The 22,837-nt window shown below is 41.8% G+C and overlaps 1 long non-coding RNA gene across 1 annotated transcript; it reads left to right on the forward strand.

Moving 5' to 3' along the window:
- Positions 1-720: 720 nt before the first annotated feature.
- On the forward strand, positions 721-4,239 carry LOC131481078 (uncharacterized). The gene is made up of 3 exons (XR_009246012.1): positions 721-815; positions 1,291-1,554; positions 3,627-4,239. It is a non-coding gene; the product is annotated as an uncharacterized LOC131481078 (long non-coding RNA).
- The last annotated feature ends 18,598 nt before the right edge of the window (positions 4,240-22,837 follow it).

Raw genomic sequence — 22,837 nt, forward strand, 5'->3', positions numbered from 1 at the left:
CCATCAACTGCTCTCTTCTGCTGCAAGTTAACAGTTGTAAAACATACTGTAAGGACTTCACATTCTCGGATTCAATCTAAACTTTTTTCTTTAAATAACTAAATGAGATACTAATGTACTTCAAACTTTATTCATGTAATGTGCTCATTTCTAGGTCTTTCCATTTTCTGATAAAGAAAACTTCCCCAATATTTACTTGACTTCTATAAAACAAAGTAAAATTATAAATATGTTACAATGCATTTCATAGATCTAGTAAAACGTAGACCATTTAATCATTGAATGACAAACAAAAATGAAGTTTTCAATTCTACAGTGGAAGTTAGAATCAATTCATCTGTAATATATTCTAGGACCTCAGATTATATTCAATAATCCAAAATTTTCTAAGTTATAAGTGATCAAAATATCACCTAAGCCTTAGGTGCTTCCTCAGCCAACACAAAATACCACCATGATGTGTTACATGTCACATCATTGTATTCAAAATGAAGTCTACAATTTCCTGTATTTAAAATACTCACTCATGCATCGATTCTGTCAAACAACCTGCACAACTTACTGTGTGCTAGACATTATCTAAGGTCCTAGACCAAAAACAGTAGCCCAAAGGTAAAGATCCCAACTACACGCAATGCAAGTGTAGCTACCACAATCATGACATATGTGGGAAAGAGTGTCCCATTGAGAAGGGACACAGGATAGGGTTCCAGGTCATCAGGATGACACTTTTGAATAACACTCAGGAAATGTGACAATCCTGGAAGCAGCTGAAGGAATACAGGATTTGTGTCAGAGGAATTAGCATATAGCCAGTATGGTATGAACAGGGGCGGGGGTGCAAGACATAAAGAGAGGAGATAAGAGAGGGAAAGATTTCTAGATGGGGAATGTGAGGAGCTGGGGGGAAGAGGGGTCCTCCTGGCCATTGACTCTGAATAAGAAGGGAATCACATACTCTGCTGGCTCTGTCATCAGACCAGAGAGGGTATACCTAAGAAACCGTTGAACTTGACGGGACAATAAGATGCTGGACTCTATGTTTGGTATACGCTTGCAATGGGGAAATCTCAACTGAACTTGAGCTGTGGTTATGCAATAAGGTGGAGGAATCCACCATGGTGGGAGGGTTTGGGGAAGGGTGGGGAGAACCCAAGTATCTATGTAACTGTGTCACATAATACAATGTAATTACTGAAGTTAAATAATAAATAATTAAAAAAAAAAAAAAAAAAAAAAGAAGGGAATCACAGAGCAACCTGGGGCAGCATGATGTGATACCGTTTTTAGCAAGTTGTCTCTGGCTGTAATGCTGGCTGACATTGCATGGAAGGGGCAGAGAATTCAGAAGCAGAACTGAGAGACCAACAGAAGACCCTCCAGTCATCAGGTGAGTAGCAATGGTGCTTTGGACCAGCAGTTCAAATGCCACAGCAGGAGAGAATGCCATCAGATCCCAGATAGATTGAAAAGGAGATCCAAACAAAAAGTTGTGCATTTCCCAACCATTGGTGGAAAGTGGTTGGCCTGCCTCACCTGCACAATGAAACAGAGGTAAGAGGATAGGAGGGAATTCAGGTGCAGGTATGTGAAGTCTAGAATCTGAATAAGGAATCACATGGAGGTAACATGTTGTATTAGACAGAATAGGAGAGAAAAGGTATCTGCGCCAGGTATACTTGTGACTATCTCCTCAGCGAGCCAATTGGGGTTACCTATAAAGTTACAGTCATAATGGGGACACAGGAAGCACAGATTCAAAGAGTAGGGCTAATATTTTTCTCAACATTTTTTACATGCAGGATCCTGGAAAATCTTGGTCAAGCCATTTCCTGCAAATGGAGACTTACAGCTCATATCCTTGGATATAAGTTCCAGCTCTTGTGATTTTAGGCATTTAAGATGACACATTTATCTGTGCATAATCTGAACTTATTTTGAAATCTTGTTTACATTTATCCAAAAGACAGAGCTGTGCTTCTCACTGAGAGTTAAACGACTTTGATGGGAGCCCGTATCTACTTTATTGAAGAATTTGGATTTCAGGTAGAAATGCTTCAAAACAACTTAGCATGACTGCCTTTGTGCACCTGGTATTTTCTCCCTTTGCTTTTGGGGGTGAGCTATGCCCTTTCCAGGATTCCCCCCGAAGAAGGGCACATAAGATAGAGGGGTGATCCACTGTGACCAATCACAGTTTATTTGCCCTTTAATTTTTCTTGACAGAAGAGAGGTAAGCTGATAAGATATTCCTTTGATTTTTCAAAATCTTAATGAAAGTGCTGTGAATGCAAAAAATAGAGTATTCAAAGAACAACTTCACCTGCTCAGTGGTAGTGCTATGTTAAAAGACCACCTTTTCCTGATTTGTAAGTGGCTTCAACAAAGTTTATGAAACAGGGAACTACAACATAGCCTGATTTTGGTGTAAAATGATTTAAATGCCATAAATAATAGAATCTACAGAAAGTTTATGGAAAGTATTATGAAAAAGATAACTGCATGGATTTCAAAGGTTTGTCTTTTGTTGTTGTTTAATAAGCTTAACTTGCAGTTCTGTGAACTGTGTATGTCCTTTAGCATGTGTGTGGATGACCCCTCCAGGAGTCCCTTGCTGCATGAGTAACATTCCTGAAAAGGAAAGGCAACACTTTCTGAGCAGCCTGAGTCAGTGCAGTAGAACCACCCATGGAAAGGTATGCGATTTCCTTAAAGTAGTACCCCACGCCTGCTCACAGCCTCTTGAAGGCCACAATACCGCAGTCTAATCAGTGTGTGATTTTCAGCAGATAAACCACTGGTTCCAGGAAGCTTTTCTGTAGAATAACAGATTATTATGTCTAAGACAAAGTGTCAAATCCATTTTCTTTATGTTGAAACAGGTCCAGTAAGGTTCAATGGCGTTTTCAACCTCACGCAGCATGTAAAAGTCAGAATCTGACTTAAAAATAAATAGAACAAATCCGACCTATTTGAGCTTTATGCAATCATCATTTGAGTGAAAACTTAACTGTATTCTATTTTCTTTATCTCACTCTGATTCTGTGGTGATTCTTTAAATGTAACTTACAGTGGTACTTACTGTTGTCCATAATTGCATCATAAAATGCTTTTCATTTGTTCATCAATTGTATGTGTTATCGTTCAAGAACCTTGTCCTCTTAAACCAACTTTGGACTTAGCTCTTTTGCTTTTTTGTTACATCTTTAGTGCCCCCTGATTAATCATATTGCTTTATTTTCACTAAAAGCACATTTTATAAGCAGTTCAATGCCTTTCCCCTCATGTAAAGCAGTTTTCTAATTGGCCATTTTACCACGTTTGCTTTAGTTCATCTTCTTTCAGGTGAAGAGCTTAAGAACCTCAACTGATCAAGTACTTGCTACTCATCTCTATGGACACATAATGTATTTCATTTACATTCTCATTACTTTATTTTCAGTATAAATTTTCCCAAATATAGATAATCTTGACTATCCCCAAAGTAAGTAAAGTCTAACAAATTACGTTTTTTTTTTGTGATCTCATTATTGCACTAGGATGTTTTCATAAAAATATATAGTTGTGGCTAGAAACTTTATTACCCATAATTAAAACTTTTTTCAAATATTATACTTTTATTTTAGGCAGAATATTTCCCATTATATATCCAACTACCTGAAAAATAGACTCAGATGAGTATAACCAGAAACTGAACACAATGGGGCCAGCGGCACTACTAAAGGTTAAAGTTCTTTCTCATTTCCTCTTCCTTCCCCGCAAGATATTTCAGTTTTCAATGTCTCTGTGCAGAGAGGAAGTAAAAATGTCTCATTTCAGAAGACTGTTACACTTCCAACAACAACAACGAAAGCATCAAATCATAGACCAGATACTGCTTTTAGCTATGATTTTACTAAAAGTCCATTCTTTGTTAAGACAGATTTTTCTCATTTCAGACATTTTCAATGTAAGCATGTTAGAAGTATGTCAATTAGTTTTGACCATTCTGGGAGAAAATGCACTCACTGAGCATTTTGTAGCCTTCCCGTGATCTCTCAGGATTAACACCAGGCTGGACGGCTCCCTCTACCAGACACCCTGATACCTCACTGTTGCTCCATTTCTTTCCTGCATGTTCTCCCATCTTATGCTTTCCCAATAGGTCTAGTATTCATTTTGTAGATCCCTGAATCCTTAGTAGGTGAGTCTGGAACATGAGAGAGCCACACTGACTAAGCCTTTCCCGGAGCATCTGCCTCCCAGTATTCCTACACAGCAGCTCCTATATGATCTGTGTAAACTTGCCCTGGACCTGTTTGGAGAGTAAGACTTCAACATCACTCCCAAATGCCCACTTGGCCATCTTGTAATAAACTTTCTCTTGGAGAAAGACTGTGGCTTTGATACTTAGTCTTCTTATTAAAACACATATTTATTTGTTTGAAAGAGTTACGGAGAGTTAGGGAAAGCAGAGAGAGAGAGAGAGAGAGAGCGCGCGAAGGGGAAAGAGAGACAGAGTGACACAGACAGAGATGTTTTCCACCATCTGCCTCACTCTTCAAATAGCCACAATTACTGGGCAGCACTGGCCTGAAACCAGGAGTCCAGAGCTTCACCCGTGTCTCCCACATTGATTGCAGGGACCCAAGCATGTGGGTCACCTTCCATTGCTGGAAGCTGGATACAAAGTGGAGCAATGGGGATTCAAATCAGCACCAACATGGTATCCAAAGTCGCAAGTAGCAACTCAGCTGGCTATGCCAGACCACAGGCCATGGAATCTGCCCTTCTGATATGCACAAGCAAATGGACCCAACCTGTAATGATAACAGGGTCACAACTGTGCATTGCATCAGCTAATTATTCTGTCCATTCCATCAGCTTTTGTTTCCTTCCATTAAAGATTTTTGCAGACAACTTGAGCCCATATCATCTTAAGAGATTTTAATGTAAAAATACCATAAACCAAGTAACTGGATGGTTATTTTCAGAGTTCTAGAAGATTTCTAGATTGAAGTTCCAACAGATTTTGGGTCAGATGGGGGTTCATTTTCTAGCTCATTGATAGTTTCTTCTTGTGTCCTCACACGGCTAAATGCCAATAGAAACCCTCTGAGATCTCTTTTCACAGGAAACCCAAACCAATTCATGAGAGTCCTGCATCAAGACCTCATCAGCATCTCCCAACACCCTCACGTCCGTTGGATGTTAGGGACACAGCGCAGGCATCTGGCAGTGACATAGAACTAAACAGCAGACTGACCAAAATTATTGCTGAGGAAAGCTTCAGGCAGCGTCCTCCTTCCTGCTGGCCTCATCCCAGTTGTTTGTCTTCCCTCATTCACCCTCCTTTCCTCCTACCAGGTGCTGTAACAGAAAGAGGCGTTTCTGTTGTGAGCCTAGGAATTGCACGAGCCGAGTTCTCAGCAGCGTGGGATGGGTAGAGTACTCTTGCTTGGGAATAGCGGAAGGAGGAAGCTATCATTTGCCCACTTTAGTGCTCTCCGCAGTGGTGGAAGGGCTTTCCCACTTGGGTTATCAACCCTCGGAGGGTGGGGTGTATGCCCACCCTACTCAGCTCCTGACTAGAAACGCAGTCTGCCAAGAGTGACTGATGGACAAGGACATGCAGAGACCTCTCAGGCTCAAGGGCCTCATTCGTTCTTACATATATAACCATCACAGTGATACCAGTGTAGATTCTGTTTTCCTCATTTTCCAGAAATTTCTTAGCATCACACATTAAGAAATGTTCGGATCCAGGATCTAAGACCTGGCAATCTGATCCCTGCGTCCTTACCTTCCTTTTCCTTCTCATTGATTGACATTTTGTCAATTTATCTTTGTGTTCGCATCAACAACATGTTGGATGTGGCTCAGTCTTGATTCTTAACTTTCGGAAGACCACACAGTGGCTTTACTTAGTTTGCTCTGTTTTAACTTGATATTTATGTATTAATTTTCATAATACATACATAGCGTCTGAAACAGACTCCAAATGAAGGTCTTTCATGATAAGCTACTGTTTTGTTCCTCAAAGTGTGACAAATCAGGCCTGGCATTGTGGTAAGTTGATTAAGCAGCTGCATGAGACCCAACATCACATAAGGGAACACTGGTTTCATTCCTGTCTGCTCTACGCCCAGTCAGACTGGGAAAGCCACAGAAAATGACCCAAATACCTGAACTTTGCCACTCAGTGGGAGACCAGAGAGTCCCTGACTCCAAGGTTTGGGCCTTCCCAGATCTGGCTGTGATGGTCATTTAAGGAACAAAGCAGCAGATAGAAGTTCCTTCTCTCCTCTCTCTCTCTCTCTCTCTCTCTCTCTCTCTCTCTGTCTTTCTCCCCCTCTCATTGTTATTCGACCCTTAAAATAATGAATAATTATTTCAAGAATTTGTGGCAAATCATCACTACCAGCTTCTTTGGCAGCTAAATGGAAATGCCTCCTCTGAGTTCTCACTCTCACACATGGACTAGGAATACTGCTAACCTACCTACTAACCTGTCCCTCTCAAAAACAGAGAGTATGTGGATGGTGTGGATCCAATAAAAGACAACAGCCTGATGGGCTCATGTGCAGCATGAATCCCAACTTAACTGTGCAATCCCCAGAGCAAGTGGTGCTAATTCCTTAGAACACTGGAATCAGAACCATTGGTGAAGACTCAGTACTTTAGAATTAAAGGTTTGGATAATGCTGGCATACAGTTTCATGTGAAGAGCCAATTTCATTCCCCTCTACAGTGAGATAAAAGGCTGATGGTAGATGCTCTGGGCACTATGTTAATGGATGCTAATTGAAGTCCTGCTTTGGATAAAAGAAAACAGCTGAAGAAGGCAGAACACACCAGAACCCCACAGATGGCTCCCTGAACAAACAAGGTGGGTAGGAGAGGGCTGAATGATTAACACTCCATACCTCAGAACTGTTAGCAGCTGAACCTGTTCCCTTTACCTCTTGTATTCACAGTATGAAAGTAATTATTCATATGTAAATGGTGTGCTTTTTCTCTCTAGCCTTAAAAAAAAAAAACACAGTCTTCACTGTGGAGACAAACTCTGAGTATTATTCTGTGGCATTAAAAAAATTTTCTTCTCTCCTTTTTTTCTGTTTTTAATGGCACTCTCCTTTCAGATGTGGCTTTGCAAATAACAAGCACGTAACATCTGGAACTGCTTAAAATCAATTTCTTTTCTCTTTTATTTTTCTGTTCTATAACTAAAAATGGACTTTCCAATTTGCATCATGCATTTCTCCTCCCTTTCTTCTATAAAATAAATAATTAAACGCCATCTGGTCTAGCAGCTCCATTGCCAATTATCAGCCCGAGGCAATCCAAAACCGCCAGATAGTCAACGCAGAAAATATGGTTTCCAGAAGAAATGCTAGCAGAGCCTTTGCTGTAGCAGGACTGGCCCTCTGCCTACTGCTACCCCGGGCAAACGTTATGTTATCTACCAAAAATCCTTGCAATCTACATTGTACTGCATTAGCACCTTGACTTATCTTAATGAAGACATCTTAAAAACTCAACTGTCTCATAGTTAGTGAAGCACATTGACAGTTCAGACTCAGATCAGCATCCTTCTGAGGGAACCGCAGAGCCTGCATGGGAGCATGCTCTCCAAGTGTTCATCTTCCTGGGAGCTGGTTGGCCACAGCCTCAGCAGGACAGAGGTCCTTCTCTGTTGTGCCCAGCTGATCTAAGACTATTGACTTCAGTACACATTAGTCTCGTTTAGTCAGTCTCTTCAGGAAACAATCACTAGGCCTTTAAGACTTGGGTACTAGTCAGGCTATGTAATTTACAGAAGGGGCAGGTTCAGAGTCCTTGTACAGACCTCATGTCCCTCCATCCTGGAAGACAAAAACCCATTAAGTACTGGAATTCTACTCCCAATACACATCTTGGTCCTTTCAAGGTCAAATCTATTGAAATCTTTCCCTAGTTTTCATGCAACATCTTCATTATGGTCATGATAGCCCACTTTCTCCCCACAACAGTGAGATTTTCTTAATATATATACCATGGTATTCCTCTGCTTAAAATGAGTGACACAGATCCATTGTATTTAAGATTAAAAGTTGCTTATTTGGATTACAGACCCTCTGTGAAATGACCTTGACTCCCAGTGAAGAGAGACAGAGACACAGAAGCGCACACTGAATGACATCGTCATAGTTATACTACAACTGAGGCAAACCGTAAGATAAACTAAACTTACAAGGCATTTTCATCATCACTTTCAGAAACTTTCATGCTTATAGGCTATTTCCCGAGCCAGGCTATATTATATTCCCTAGTTCCTTTACATGCTATTTCCCCATTTTTGCTTTGTTGTATATATCATTTTCATCCCAAGGAATGAGTAAGACAACATACAAAATGTCCACACAAAACAGAAGAGCTCAGGATCCCGGGTCACATCTCCCAAAGTAGTCTCCCCTTGGTTATTCTGAATTTTCTGTTTATATTCATCCCTTCATCCACCATTTGTCTTCCTACTCCTCCTTCCTACACAATATTTCATCTTAACCCAGTTAGTATCAAACCTTTTGATCTGCGGGACTTGCCATCTTGGTATTGCCTTTCCTCTAAGATCTCCTTTGAGGTTGTACCTGCCACTTCACACTGCCTCCCTCAGTTCATCTTCAAGGTCTTACATGTGTTTCCCTAGCAATGCCACTTCACACTGCCCCAGGAAGTTCATCTTCAAGGTCCTACATGTGTTTCCCTAGCAATGCCACTTCACACTGCCCCAGCAGGCTCACTAAAGAGTGCCCCATGTGCTAGTTTCCTATTGACAGTAAAGAAAGCTTTTACCATGTCTGCCCAGTACTGTATGTACTGCATGATTGCTAAACAAATGTTAAAGGAATCAAATATTAAATTGCTATATGCCAACTTCATGACCAAAAAGAACCATGTGGGTCATTTGGGTTCAAGGGAATAAGTTCTTATTTGCTTGCTAGGAGAGACCTGCAACACAGAGCAAACACTTCCACGGGAAGGGTTGTTTACACTTTTCATTAAAGAGAGGGAGGGAGGTTTGGGTCATTTTTCCCAGCAACTTTTCTACAACTAGGTAACACATATTAGTGGCAGCCGGATGAAGTAGTGTGAGTTAACACAAAATACTTAATAAACGTATGTTAAGTTGCACTCCTTCTCCTAAAACTGGAATGTAAATAGGATATCTTACAATGAGATTTAAAATATGTTACAAGCAAGAATAGCTTTTATCCATTGACGACCATATGTGCATTGTACAATGGAATGTGATTTAAATTTCCTTTTTGTTTGAAATACTGAGATAAGTGCACAATGTACTGTCCAGATAGGTGGCTATGCGGGAAGAGAGAACACTCCTGCTGCCACTCAAAGAGAATTGCTTTGAGCCTTCAGGCAGAAGACCTAATTATGTTTATCATCTTACTTCGCATAGTTAAAATGTGATTGTTTACGAAATTAGACAACATTCTTTTCAATAGTTTGGCATTGATTGGTTTGATGACTTAGAATATCAAATGCAAATATGACAAGAATAAATTCTAGGCAATAACTCTCGTAGCCAAATCTTCACACACGGTAAGAGGGAAGAAAGTAAGAATTAGGGTAAAAGGGCTTTCATTATGTTAAACTTCCTTTGCTATTATATATATATATATATATATATATATATATATATTATATGTAATATATATAATATATATTATATATAGGATAGGAGATATCTATATTTTATTATATAATATATTGTATATATAATAGCAACTGACATACATATAAGTATATATATACTTATAAGTATATATATAAATATATATACTATATAACTGCAACTGAAAAGATATCGCATGCAATCAATATATGTATATATTTTAATATATGCTTACATGCAATTCATATATACATTTATATATCTTCTTATATTTAAAATATATTATGTAATATGTATTATATAATATATACTCTTATGTAGTATAATATATATATTCTTATATATAATATATTTGTGGCTTATGATTCCCTCCCTTTTTTCTTTACAACTTATCAAGATATAATTTCTTTGTTTCTCCTTGCAACAATGTCACCATCATTTGTTCGCCCTGGCATTCTTTTCTTCATTTTCACAGTGTCTTTTGCTGGGAAAACTAGAGAGAACACAGCACAGCTTCACACGAAGAACAAGAGACAACATCTATTGCAATTGTTCAAAGAGTGAGGGCTTAGCAAAAGATCATTTAACACAACAATGTTCATATTTGAGTGCAGTCTGAGCAAATTACTAATTTCTTTTTTTTTTGGCATCTTTAATTGTATTTTTGTTGACAATCTTTACATAGTTAATTAGGGTAAAAAAAAAAGGTTCAGGGGGTATAGGGAAGTGAGTAATAGTATTATTTCCATATTGTTTCCATCATGTATCTGAGGTAAAGGGGGATATTGACGGAGAAGCCCCACCCAGTTTCCCACCCACCCCAAGTCCCGGATGTGGGGCATGCTCTGAGATACTTGCTCAAATAGTTTTAATAGTTCTCCAGTTATGAATCGCTGCCAGTTTCACTCAATGAGGTTGTCCACTGATTGACACAGTCCATCATAGAGTCTTCATTTGCCCAGTATTTCGCTGCCAACATATAGCTGAGGTGGTTGATTGACTTGTTCTGTCCTCTGTCTTTTCTTGGTTAGGATTCTGAGTCCAGCAGTTTGATTGGGGAGATCTCCAAAGAAACTCTGAGGTATTCCCAGACCAGATTCTTCTATGCTCTAGCAAGCACAGGGCCCGGCACAGTCCGTCACCCAATCAGCTGGTGGTTTCAATTGCTGGGTTGGTTCTGTTTTCAGCCCCGACTTCCACTGGAACCAATGGGTGTTGCAGTCCAGCCTGGCTCTGCACAGCACACACTCGGCCCTTGCATCAACCAGTGAGAGCTGCAGCCTAGTCGGGGCGACCCACAATAACCCCTACCAGGCCCGCCCCCTACCCTGATTTGCCAGTATGTGTAGCAGACTAGTCCAGTCTGTCCCACATCCTATTTGGCTCTTGTACTTGTCAGTGGGTATTAAAGCTTAGTTCCTTCTAACCAACTCAACTCTCCAGCCCTCACGGATGTTATTGAGTGCCTCTCTGTCTAGCCACCCCAGCCCCCATCTAAGTTTTCATGCCCTCCCACGGGAGTAGTGACCCAAGAGGGGGGAACCCACTATTTCCCTCCCAGGTCTCTCTCAGTCCCGGTTTATGCACTCTTCAGGTGGTTCTGTGATTTGACTTGACAGAATTAGTCCCCAGTGCCAGCTTCTGCCAGTTGATGTTGCGGCTAAGCCCAAACATCCCTCACCCACTCTAATTTATGCTTGCACCAGCAGGAATAATCCGCCTAGCCTGGCTTTTCCCTGATCTAGTCCACATGCAGCGCACAGGTGTTGCAGCCTTGCTTAGTCTGGTCTGTCCCCATCCCAGCCCAAGCTCTCTAGTGGGAGTAGCTGTCTGGCGAGGGGACCAGTCCCTTAATCCCCCCGCCGGCTCTGCCCCTTCCTCCCTGGATCTCTCGCGTGCTGGTTGGGTGCTGCAGTTAAATCCAGTACAGGCAACCTCACCCTAGCGTTCCATAGTGTGCACTGGTTTTGTCGCGACCAGTCCTGGCTCGACCCACACTCTGTTCTGGTGTTCGGATTTACCAGTGTATGACATGAACTGATTCAGCCTGGTCTGCCCTTGACCCATGCCAAATGTATGCCATTTTCCATGGCCTATTCTGGGCTGTTTCCTATCATGCTTCTTGCGCTTACCTGCAGGGACTGTGTCCTGCCAGAGGAGTTGCCCAGGCTCCTCCATCAGAACCTCTCCCAATGCCAGATTTTGCACATACCAGGGGGTCCTTGAGCCAGCCCTACTCAGTTCACCTCCTGTCCTAGCAGGAACAGTGGCTTTTCCTGGCTTGCTTTCACCCCGTTCTCGTTCTTGTTGTTGGATGTTTCAGCCCAGCCATGGCTCGTCCATACCCACATACAGCTCACACATGGCTCAGTATGGGGTTGAGACCCAGCCTAGTCAGTCCCACATCCACCCTGGTTCTCCAGGACACCAAATGATGTTGGGGTCTGGCCTGGCCTGGTGCATCCAATCCCAGTCCACACTAGTGCCTCGGGAGATTGCAACTGTTTCCTAGATAGAACGCAACCCCATTCCAGCATACGCGCCCCTTGGTGGAAACCTCAACCCAGTTAAGGTGTCCCCTTACCTCCCCAACTGGGCCTGTTCCTAGCCATAGATCATGCGCCTGCCAGTGGTTGCTCTGACTCAGCTTGTCTCAGTCCCTTACTTGTCCTGGCCTCTGCCTTAGACAGTGTGACTTAGTGTCCTTGACTCAAGTAGACCAGTAGGTGCAAGAGCATGTCTCGGCATGACCTGTGCTCCAGGCTGGTTTATAGTTTTGCTGTAGGCTAAGGTTTGCTCAGTCCTGCCCAGTACATTCTGTTCCGTTACCAATTTCTTCAAAGGAGGAGTTACCGCCATTGGGAATGTTAAGGATTGACTGAGATCCCAGAAGCACAGTGGGATCAACCTGGAACTACCTAAGCAGTGATTCAGACAACCAATACCCCAGAGCTCCCTGGCCGGGCAGCCAGCAGGCAGAGCCTGGCACCACATGGTGCACTGGCCACCCTGGGGGAGGCTGAGGACTCGTTCACTGCCTTGTGGCAGTGTCTTTGGCGTGAGCCCCCAGCATTGGGTCCGACCCGGCAGGGGCACCCCCCACAGCTGCCACACTGTGAGGAGTGGCACTTGCCCCCAAACCCAAGGGCCGAACCCCTGCCAAACTCACCCAGCCACCAGAGATTCAATTACTAATTTCTTATACACATTTTAAGTAGCTTATTTACTAAGGAAAGGCATAGAATCAGTATCTCACTTATCCCAAACATTTTTAGGTATGTACTCTCTACCCAAACACAGAATCAATCATTTTAAGATAACAACCAAAAAGTTTACTCTTTGTCTAACAGATAAATTAATTATAGTAATATGTGGTGATCTGTGTATACAGGTAGAAAGTAAGAATATGATAAAGTAATAAATCAAAGATACAATAATAAGAAGATTGAGATATTATCAAAATGCAAATAGAGCACACAGATCTGGAAGTAGATTGATAAAGATTTTAGAAAGAAGAGAGATATCTGGGCCGAATCTCAATAAACCAGTAGAAATCACAGGGTTGATCCTAGGAAGATAAGGGGAATAAATAAAGTGTACTTTAAATAAAAGGAAAAGTAATTTGGAAAGCCTACTTGTATCAATATGTTACAGGGAACTTTAAGTCACTTCTAACTATAACCATATGTGTGAATTTGAGAGTTGCAGAAGGGATGACTCAGTGTGGTGCAGACCAAATCACCTACATTATGATGAAAACGGGGTGTTAGAATTCTTTCTCAGAAAGTTCTGAAGGTGTGTGTAATGGTTTTCAACAGAACTGAGGTAGTTTGGGATATTTTCTTGAGATGTTAGTTTGTCAAATGTATGGAAGGAGAAATGTGGAGATGTAGTGTGAGCCAGAGACTCCATGGAGAGGATTACTACGGTCACTCACGTGCAACATGGGTGGGGGGTTTGATAGAGGGATCAAAAACTTATGAAAATACGCTCCGTGTGGTTTGAACAGTGGTCACACATGGTGGTGTGTGGCAAGACCAGGAATTAGGCACTTAGGTGGATGGTTCTACTGCTGTGAAATACAATAGAGTAGCTTTGGATCACTGAGGTAAGATTAAACACCGTAACTGAAGAGATGTTGCATGTGATTAATTATAGTCACATCTGATTTTAAAAGCAAATCTCTCTATTCTTTACTTCTCATGAAATCATTGGGTTTTAAATTAGTTATTTTTTTGCTTTGTAATGGAACAGAATCCATGATTTAAAAGGGAAATTAGCCATCTGTGCTCCTTCAGCTTTATTTTGCAGATGATTGAGTTAAAGCTCAAAGAGAAAAATATGTTCTTTGTCTGTAGCTCCAGTGAACAAGAATCATGGAACCACCAGGCCAACATTTGCTGAAATTTTACCTATCAATCCAGAGTCAGCGAGAAATCAAAGAAGCCTTCAGTAAACCATAAGGTACTTCCACAGCCTTCTCCACGTGTCCTTTCATTCCCCAAATCAATCTTTAAGGAAGCTTGGAAATGAAAACCAAGGAAAATATGATCACAGAACTGCCTGATTCAAAACTTTACATGAGAAGAGGTACAGTTCTTAGGTGCACAAAAAACCACCAGGAACTCAGTGTTGCTTCTTTGGGACTAATCTTTGCTTCTCTGGATTTTGGCTGCACGGAGTTGCTTGCAGTTTTAAAAATCTAGTCTAGGAAGTGCAACACGTGGGAATTAAAATAAGAATGGAAGATTTTCTTTCTCCCTTCCTCCCTCTCTCCATCTCTCTCACCTCTCTGTTACTCTGCCATTAAACAAATCTTTTAAACCAACGGTCAGTAGGTTATTGTGCGACTCCCTCTGGTCCTCTTTCATTACGTGGCTGTGTACATGACAGTGATCTCCTAAGTTCCATGACCTTGTGATGCTGTAGCTGGCTACTTCATGTTACTACAGTGCGATCTTTGTGATGTTTCTGTTTAACTACACACTTCTCAGAGCTCATTCTCACCATCAGGGAATGCAGGGTGACTCACAGACCTGTGCTCTAGCTGGTTTCTCGGGGTCCTCATCCGCACCACGCTCGCTACTGCACACACACAGGTTCTCCTCCTGGATTTTGAAGCAGTGAGACCCACCAGAGTCCCAGAGGTGTGGGTGCTTGCTGTTTCTGCAAGCAGGAAGATGGCCCGCAGAATTTCGGTTGATGGTTTTTTACTTTATTTTCTGCATATCTCTTCCTCTGTTAGCAATGTTGCATTAGCTTCATTCACTCTCATTCTCTGTTCTGTCTCCTGTGTCATCTGTTGAGAATAATTTCACTTTCAAAACTGCTAACTCTTTAGCCAGGTGTATTCTGTTAATGACTTGTTCATCTTTGACTTCTTTTTTTTAGGATTTATTTTTTTTTTAATTGCAAAATCAGATATACAGAGAGGAGGAGAGACAGAGAGGAAGATCTTCTGTCCGCTTTTCTCTCCTCCACATGTTGGCATCATGGCCCTTTTCCGCCATGTTCTGCATTAACACAATTGCTTACAACTTGAGACACTGGAGTAGTTTCCTCAGGACAAAGTCCCGATTTCACCCGTAAGAGTTGTGTGGCTCTGAGTAATTTTTGTACACTCTTTTTCATTTCTAAAAAAATCAATTAATTATAAAGTGCTTAATTTAGAATAGCACCTAGAACACAGTAAATTCTCCATAAATTATTCCATCATAATTATAACTGTCACCTCCCCCCAGCTATATGAGCGATAGGCACACAGAAGACATTCAACAATAGGCACCAACCTAGTACTTGAATCACAATTAGCATCCAAAATTAGTCTACTCATGTTTCTATCAATAATGATAGCAATAATAATTATATGTTTGCTCATCAACACCAGCAGCAGCAAAAACGGATGGGTTGTCAACATGGTAAAAGGGATGCAGAGAATATTTAAAGTTATATCATCTCATTTGATTTTTCTTATTTGATTTTTCCCCATACACAAATAGTCAATACTTGCAAGATGTTTTCAAGATGATGAGACAAAGATTAGAAAATGTAGTATTGGGAAGTAGCACTAAGATTGCACTCCAGCCCTGATAGAAACATTACACACATATGGCCTTTTTGAGTGTGTGTGCGTGTGTGTGTAATTCTTTATTCCTCATGATACAGCTTTTCAGTCTCAGGGACTTCCCTTTCCACCCTCCCCTACCAGCCTGCTGGTTTTTTTTTTTTTTTTGAAGTTATTTATTTATTTATTTATTATTTTTAATTCATTAATTACATTGTATTATGTGACACAGTTTCATAGGTACTTGGATTCTCCCCACCCCTCCCCAAACCCTCCCACCATGGTGGATTCCTCCACCTTGTTGCATAACCACAGTTCAACTTCTGTTGAGATTCCCCCATTGCAAGCATATACCAAACATAGAGTCCAGCATCTTATTGTCCAGTCAAGTTCAACGGCTTCTTAGGTATACCCTCTCTGGTCTGAAGACAGAGCCAGCAGAGTATCATCCCGATCAATTAAAAGCTCCAACATACCATCAGCAAAAATTTACATCATTATGGAATTAATTGACATAGTAATGAGTAACCAATATGTTAAAAGTAAATGCGAGTTCTTAACCACCTTCTGTGACCACCTCATTGGCATTTCAATTTTAGTTTATACACACCATATAACATACATAACATAACATGTTATACATAACATCATATCATCTTTTTTTTTAAGATTTGTTCATTTTATTACAGCCAGATATACACAGAGAGGAGGAGAGACAGAGAGGAAGATCTTCCGTCCGATGATTCACTCCCCAAGTGAGCCACAACGGGCCGATGCACGCCGATCCAAAACCGGGAACCAGGAACCTCTTCCAGGTCTCCCACACGGGTGCAGAGTCCCAATGCATTGGGCCGTCCTCAACTGCTTTCCCAGGCCACAAGCAGGGAGCTGGATGGGAAGTGGAGCTGCTGGGATTAGAACCGGTGCCCATATGGGATCCCGGGGCTTTCAAGGTGAGGACTTTAGCCGCTAGGCCTCACCGCCGGGCCCAACATCATATCATCTTAAATTAAGGCAAACATGTGGTATTTAACCTTTTGGGATTGGCTCATTTCCCTTAGCATTATGATTTCCAGTCAGCCTGCTGTTTTAAAGAAGCAGAACATAATTGGGCACATTGAAGAAAACAATTCCCAATTCTTCGTAAAGGGGGCAGACTTTTTCACAGAGTAAACCCCAAATGAAATGCAGATGGAATTTAAAAACTATCAATTCTCCAATTAAAGACAGACAGCTGTTTCTGGGACATGGGAAAATATTTGAATGACTTAAAAATTTTAGGGAGACATGGAGTGTTAAAGGATCTATAGTAGCGTATAAGGAGAGGGCTACAGGGTGTGGGATTCTATTGTGAGGGTGAGGTAAGAAGGGCAACTCGAATAGTTTTGTGATTGAATTGTATAATAATGCCGGCAACACCCGCGTCGCCGCAGGTTACAAAGACAACACACAAGACAACACAAGACAACATGCAGTGGGTCACTCTTGTAAACAGAATGCCATTTATTTGGGGTCGGCCTGCATCTTTTATAGTCTTCCTAGTCCCTCCCAGTATTATCCCAATGCTCAATCAACTCCTAAGCTCTCCTGGGGGCATCTTAACAAAGAAGAAGCAGGGAAGAGTAACTTGCAGTCAAGCCAGGGGCTAAAATGCATTAGGCCAAGATTGCCCATTCTGTTACCCCTTAGAAACAAGCTAAGCTGTGGAGTTAACCCTTGGGAGACCAGGGCCTGCATAATAAAAGTCAACAGAGAAATATAAAACATTTTCAAAAGCTATTATCTAGATTAGTTTAGATTTATTATCTTAATACCTTCAGTTAATTAATTACAATTAAATAAGAGTAGTGCACTTGTTTTGAGCAAGGGCAAAATGAAGGAGGAATGTCAATTGGAAGCTTCCATGATCTCCATAACTAGTACTGAGCTAAAACTACATCTGTGAAGAAGACAGAAAGGAAACTGACTTTAAGGGTCTTAAAAGAGGGCCGAGCAAATCTTGCAGCCCCAGAAACACAGACTCTGAGGCAGGAAGCAGCCCGGAGACAAAGTAATGAATTTATTTTGGTGATATAACTTTTATGTCAGAGGTTAGAAATGGCACAGTTGTCTACAAATCTCAATTCAGACACGTTATTTCAGTTTTGTGATAAATTCTTTTAGTAATATATTAAGTATTTCCTATAGAAATCTTTTATTCAAGGATTTAATATGTAAAGTGATCATTTTGGCTTGGTTATGGAAATTCTGAAATTGTCCTTATCCTTGAATAATTATTAATATCATCCTTTTGCCCATGGATCACAAATTTTATAACTCAGGCTATAAGGAAATGCAAAGCTAACAAATTAGGAACTTTGGACTTCAACAGGAATTTATAATGTAGCACAGGAAGTAGGTATGTCTAACTAATTTTTATAACTTGCGAGTAGAATTCAGTGGGGGCAGGGGGGGAGAATAGGAAAAGGGTGTTAAGATTTCAAAGCGTGAAGTCAATTTAATTGCTATCATGGCTTCATGGACATTTCCACATTGAGGTAAAACCAACAAAGGACATTTCCTTGCAGAGTTTATTCCTGAGCCTTGTTCTGGGGTGTCCTCCACTAGCAACTAGTTTTTCTATTAGAGAATGGCAGGGTGGTCTGGGGACATTAAAAGAAGCATGGATTCGGGCAGTTACAGAGCAGCTTGTGTGTGTCAGGGTCGGGGGCAACAGAGAGCCCCTTCGCGGAGAAAGGTGAGCAGACACGAGGGAAACACGCTCACAGTCCATCCAGCTACAATATGCGAAGGGATCTGGAAGGATGTTATAATCAGAGTGTCAGAAATTGCATTCACATCAAGCCACGTTATAGTAAGAGCAGTGTCAGACCCAACTGCATTAGCAAGCCCTTGAGAGGAAGCGTTTGAGCAAGGATTGGCTTGGCCATGAAGGGATAACAGGCTGGATTCACATTTCTCAGGGAGTTTCTGTCCTTTCCTGAAAGAGGATTTGTCCCTGCTATGAATGTTCTAGTCCGAAAAGCACATTTAGTTCCTGATCAAGTGGCTACACACAGCTCAACCATTTGCTTCCTGAGACTTAATTATATTCCCAAACAGAGAGATGAAGAAAATCTAGTCACTACACAACTACCGGTTGTTTTTCACACAGCTGAGACCAGTAGCAGGGCTATAAGATGGCAGGGATTAAGGAGCAACTCCTGGTCTCAAGGGCTTTATAACCAAGTGGACATTGAACCTACTTCTTGAATTTAGTAAATAATATATTTAATATAAGAAAGTTAATTTGAGACAATTAAGGAGAGGTTATATATGGCTTATATCCTTTATTTATTTATCTAACTTGGCTTTAATATACATTATAGTCAAAGACTTCATGGCTCTCTACTAAATACAGCGCATAGTCCAGCAGGAAAACAGTAATGACTATAGAAAATAACCCAATGAAAAATGCTCGGCTTCTCTCACATCATCTAAACTTTGCAATAATAACCAAGACATTAAACTCATGCTAACATATAATTCCTGTTATTAGTTATAACATTAAGACAGCAGGCATATATTGGCACTGTCCAGAAAGAGTAGCTGTGCCATGATCCCCTCTAAGTCATGAGAATCAACACGAAAGATGACCATGCTCTAAGAATTCAGTACAGTTTACCTTTACTTGACAAATATACAATACAAATATCCTGTGTCTTAATTTCCCACTCACCCTCTAGTTGGCGTCAGATAAGAGCTGAGTACTTTCCCCTTCCCCAAGTTAAAATCCTTACCCATCTACTTCTGACTTCACAGGATGTAAGCAAGAGATCCCAGTGGCTGTTTGCATTAGTCTCCTACTAGATCGACAGCCCTCACTGAATCAAAGACTGTCTCTCAATATGTTTGGTGTTCTCATTCAGAAACATCACCAACAAGTTTCTGTGCTGAACCCAGATGTAAATTCACTGTGTATGTTTCATTTAAGGTTCCACTAAAATATTTTGTAAACATATTCCACACATTCCACATTTCTAGGCCCCCTCCAAATTATGCCTGATCTAATTTCCCACAATAATATTGTGATTATTATGCTGTTTCTATTACCAAGGACACAATAACAGTAGGAAAATACAGCTTGTTTTCAGTTGTAACTGTCACATTTTTCAGTCAAAGCAATCTTAGTCCACAGCTAAAGAAGGCATTAACTGTGTGAAGGTCAGGTCTTGTAAGACCAATGATCCATGTCCTTAAAGCTCAAATACAGTTTTGTTTCATTGAAATCAAGTTAACCCTGTTGTGTATTGCAATGGTGAGAAGCTCACATAAACTTTTAATGACATGGCTATTTTTAAGAGAGTGAAGTAGACTCAATCATTCCATGGGTCAAGAACCACTGGTTCAACCAACATTTTAATAAAACTTATTAATTCTGCCATTAAGGAAACTTATTCTTGAAGAACAACAAATTCTGTTCCTGGGCTATAAATAAATATTTAACAACTCCTTTAAAACTCTAATAATCTCTTTGTTTTAACCTATTTCAAAGATGAAAATGTTTCAGCCATGAGGGCTGCAGGGTTCTACAGGGTCTATAAATACTGGTTTCAATGAATGCTGTCTCATGTTAAGCTGCATCATTCCCATTACTAAAGCTATATTTTAATGACAACTCCTGTTTGCCTTCCCCAATTCACTCTAAAATTCCTAAGTGATGGATCAAAGGTCATTTTTGCATGGTCTAAATCCAACCTTGGTTTTCACTATTATTTGGCAGTTTCAAAGCTTAATTGCTCTATAGGAGAGACATGGTTTGCCAGCAATGGAAATCAAAATTATAGGTTGAGTTATCTTCAGTACAGCATCCAGATATATTATATTATATTATATTATATTATATTATATTATATTATATTATATTATATTATATTATATTATATTCTCATCCTCAAACATGAAGATTGTCACCCTAATGTGATGACTCTACTTCACAACTTGGCTTTGACAATTAGTACAAGACGCACTTCCTCTGACTTCAGATTTGACTTGCAAGATAAGATCCCATCTTAAATTTAAGCCTGATGGGTGGGTCTCAGGATGAGGCGTCTTGCTCGGATCCCAAGTCCAGCCACCACGTGCATGTGGTGAGCTGTCCTTGGGCCTGTCTGGGCACTGGAGGCTGCTCCCTTCTGGGTAAGCTTCCGGGGCTGGGTTAGGCCGGCCCAGGGTCCAGGGCCCACCCGCCACTCTCACTGAATGGTGGACGGGATTGGGGAGGGGCGTGACCTTGGGGCTGGGGGTTTAAACTTCCAGCAGCCTCCTGGCTGCTGGTGGGCCTCAGGATGGGGCGTCTTGCTTGGATCCCAACTCCAGCCACCACATGCACGTGGTGAGCCGTCCCTGGGCCTGCCAGTGTGCCATTTGGCACCAGGCAGCGCCTGCTGGCCGCCTGGCTGGGGAACTCTGGGGTTTTGGTTCTTTGAATCGCTGCTTAGGTACCACCAGGTTCAACCCACAGTGCTTTTGGGATGTGAATCAATCCTAAAGTTTCCCAATGACAGTAACTCTTCCTCTGAAAGACTTGTAATTACTTACCAAAGCTGAGCATTATGTGAGCCATATGTGGGTATGGAGGAGCTGTGGCTGGGCTGAACCATCCTACAGTGAGAACCAGAATGGGTTGAAGGCCAGTTGGGAAGGGCCACTGTTCCTACTAGGACAGGAGGTGAACTGAGCAGGGCTGGCTCATGGACCCCCTGGTTTGCACGAAATCTGGCGTTGGGAGGGGTTCTGATGGAGGAGCCTGGGCAACCCTTCTGACAGGACACAGACCCAGCGGGTGGGCGCAGGAGGCATGATGGGAAACAGCCCAGAGTAGGCTATGGAAAGTTTCCCACTGGTATGCATTTGGCATGGGTTGGGGGTGGGCTAGGCTGAATCAGTTCACATCATCCTCTGGTGAATCCGAGCACCAGAACAGAGTGTGGGTCGGGCCAGGTTCGGTTGCGACAAAAACCAGTCCACAATACGGAATGCCAGGGTGATGTTACCTGTAACAGATGTGACTGCAGCACCCATCCAGCACATATGAGGAAGGGAGGGGGCAGAGCCAGCAGGGGAATAAGGGGTGGTTCCCTTACTGGATAGCTACTCCCACTAGAGAGCGTGAGCTGGGATGGGAGCAGACCAGACTAAGCAGGGCTACAACACCTGTGTGCCTCATGTGGATTAGATCAGGAAAAACCAGGCTGGGTGGATTATTCCTACTGGTGCAAGCATAAATTAGAGTGGGTGAGGGTTGTTGGAGTTTAGCTGCAGCATCAGGTGGCAGAAGCTGGCACTGGGGGCTAATTCAGTCAAGACAAACCACAGAACCACCTGGAGAGTGCATAATTTGGGAATGAGAGAGACCTGGGAGGGAAATAGTGGGCTCCTCCCTCTTGGGTTACCACTCCCATGGGAGGGCACGAATACTAGGGCAGAGGCTAGGGTGGCTAGACAGAGAGGCACTCAATAACATCCATGAGGGCTGGCTAGTTGAGCTGGTTAGATGGAACTAAGCTTCAATATCCATTGACATGTACGAGAGCCAAATGGGATGTGGGACAGACTGGACTAGTCTGCTACACATACTGGCAAACCAGGGTAGGGAGCAGCCTGGTGGGGTTATTGCGGGTTGCTGTGAATGGGTTGCAGCTCCCACTGGTTTAAGTGAGGGCCGAATATGTGCTGGGCAGAACCAGGATGCACTGCAACACCCATTGGTTCCAGTGGAAATCAGGACTGAAAACAGAACCAACCCAGCAATTGCAACCACCAGCTGATCGGGGCAATGGACTGTGGTGGGCCCTGTACTTGCTAGTACATACAAGAATCTGGTCTGAGAACACCTCAGACAAAGTTTCTTTGGGGATCTCCCCAATCGAACTGCCAGACTCAGAATCCTAACCAAGAAAAGACAGAAGACAGAACAAGTCAATCAACCACCTCAGCTATATGTTGGCAGAAAATAGTGGGCAAATGGAGACTCTGTGATGGAGTATGTCAATCAGTGGATTCTTCAACGACCTCATCGTGCTTGGAGTGGCGAGATTGGCAGCGATTCATAACTAGTGAACTATTGAAACCACTTGAGCAAG

Source organism: Ochotona princeps, chromosome 9 (genome assembly GCF_030435755.1).
Source record: "Ochotona princeps isolate mOchPri1 chromosome 9, mOchPri1.hap1, whole genome shotgun sequence".
Taxonomy (NCBI): Eukaryota; Metazoa; Chordata; class Mammalia; order Lagomorpha; family Ochotonidae; genus Ochotona; species Ochotona princeps.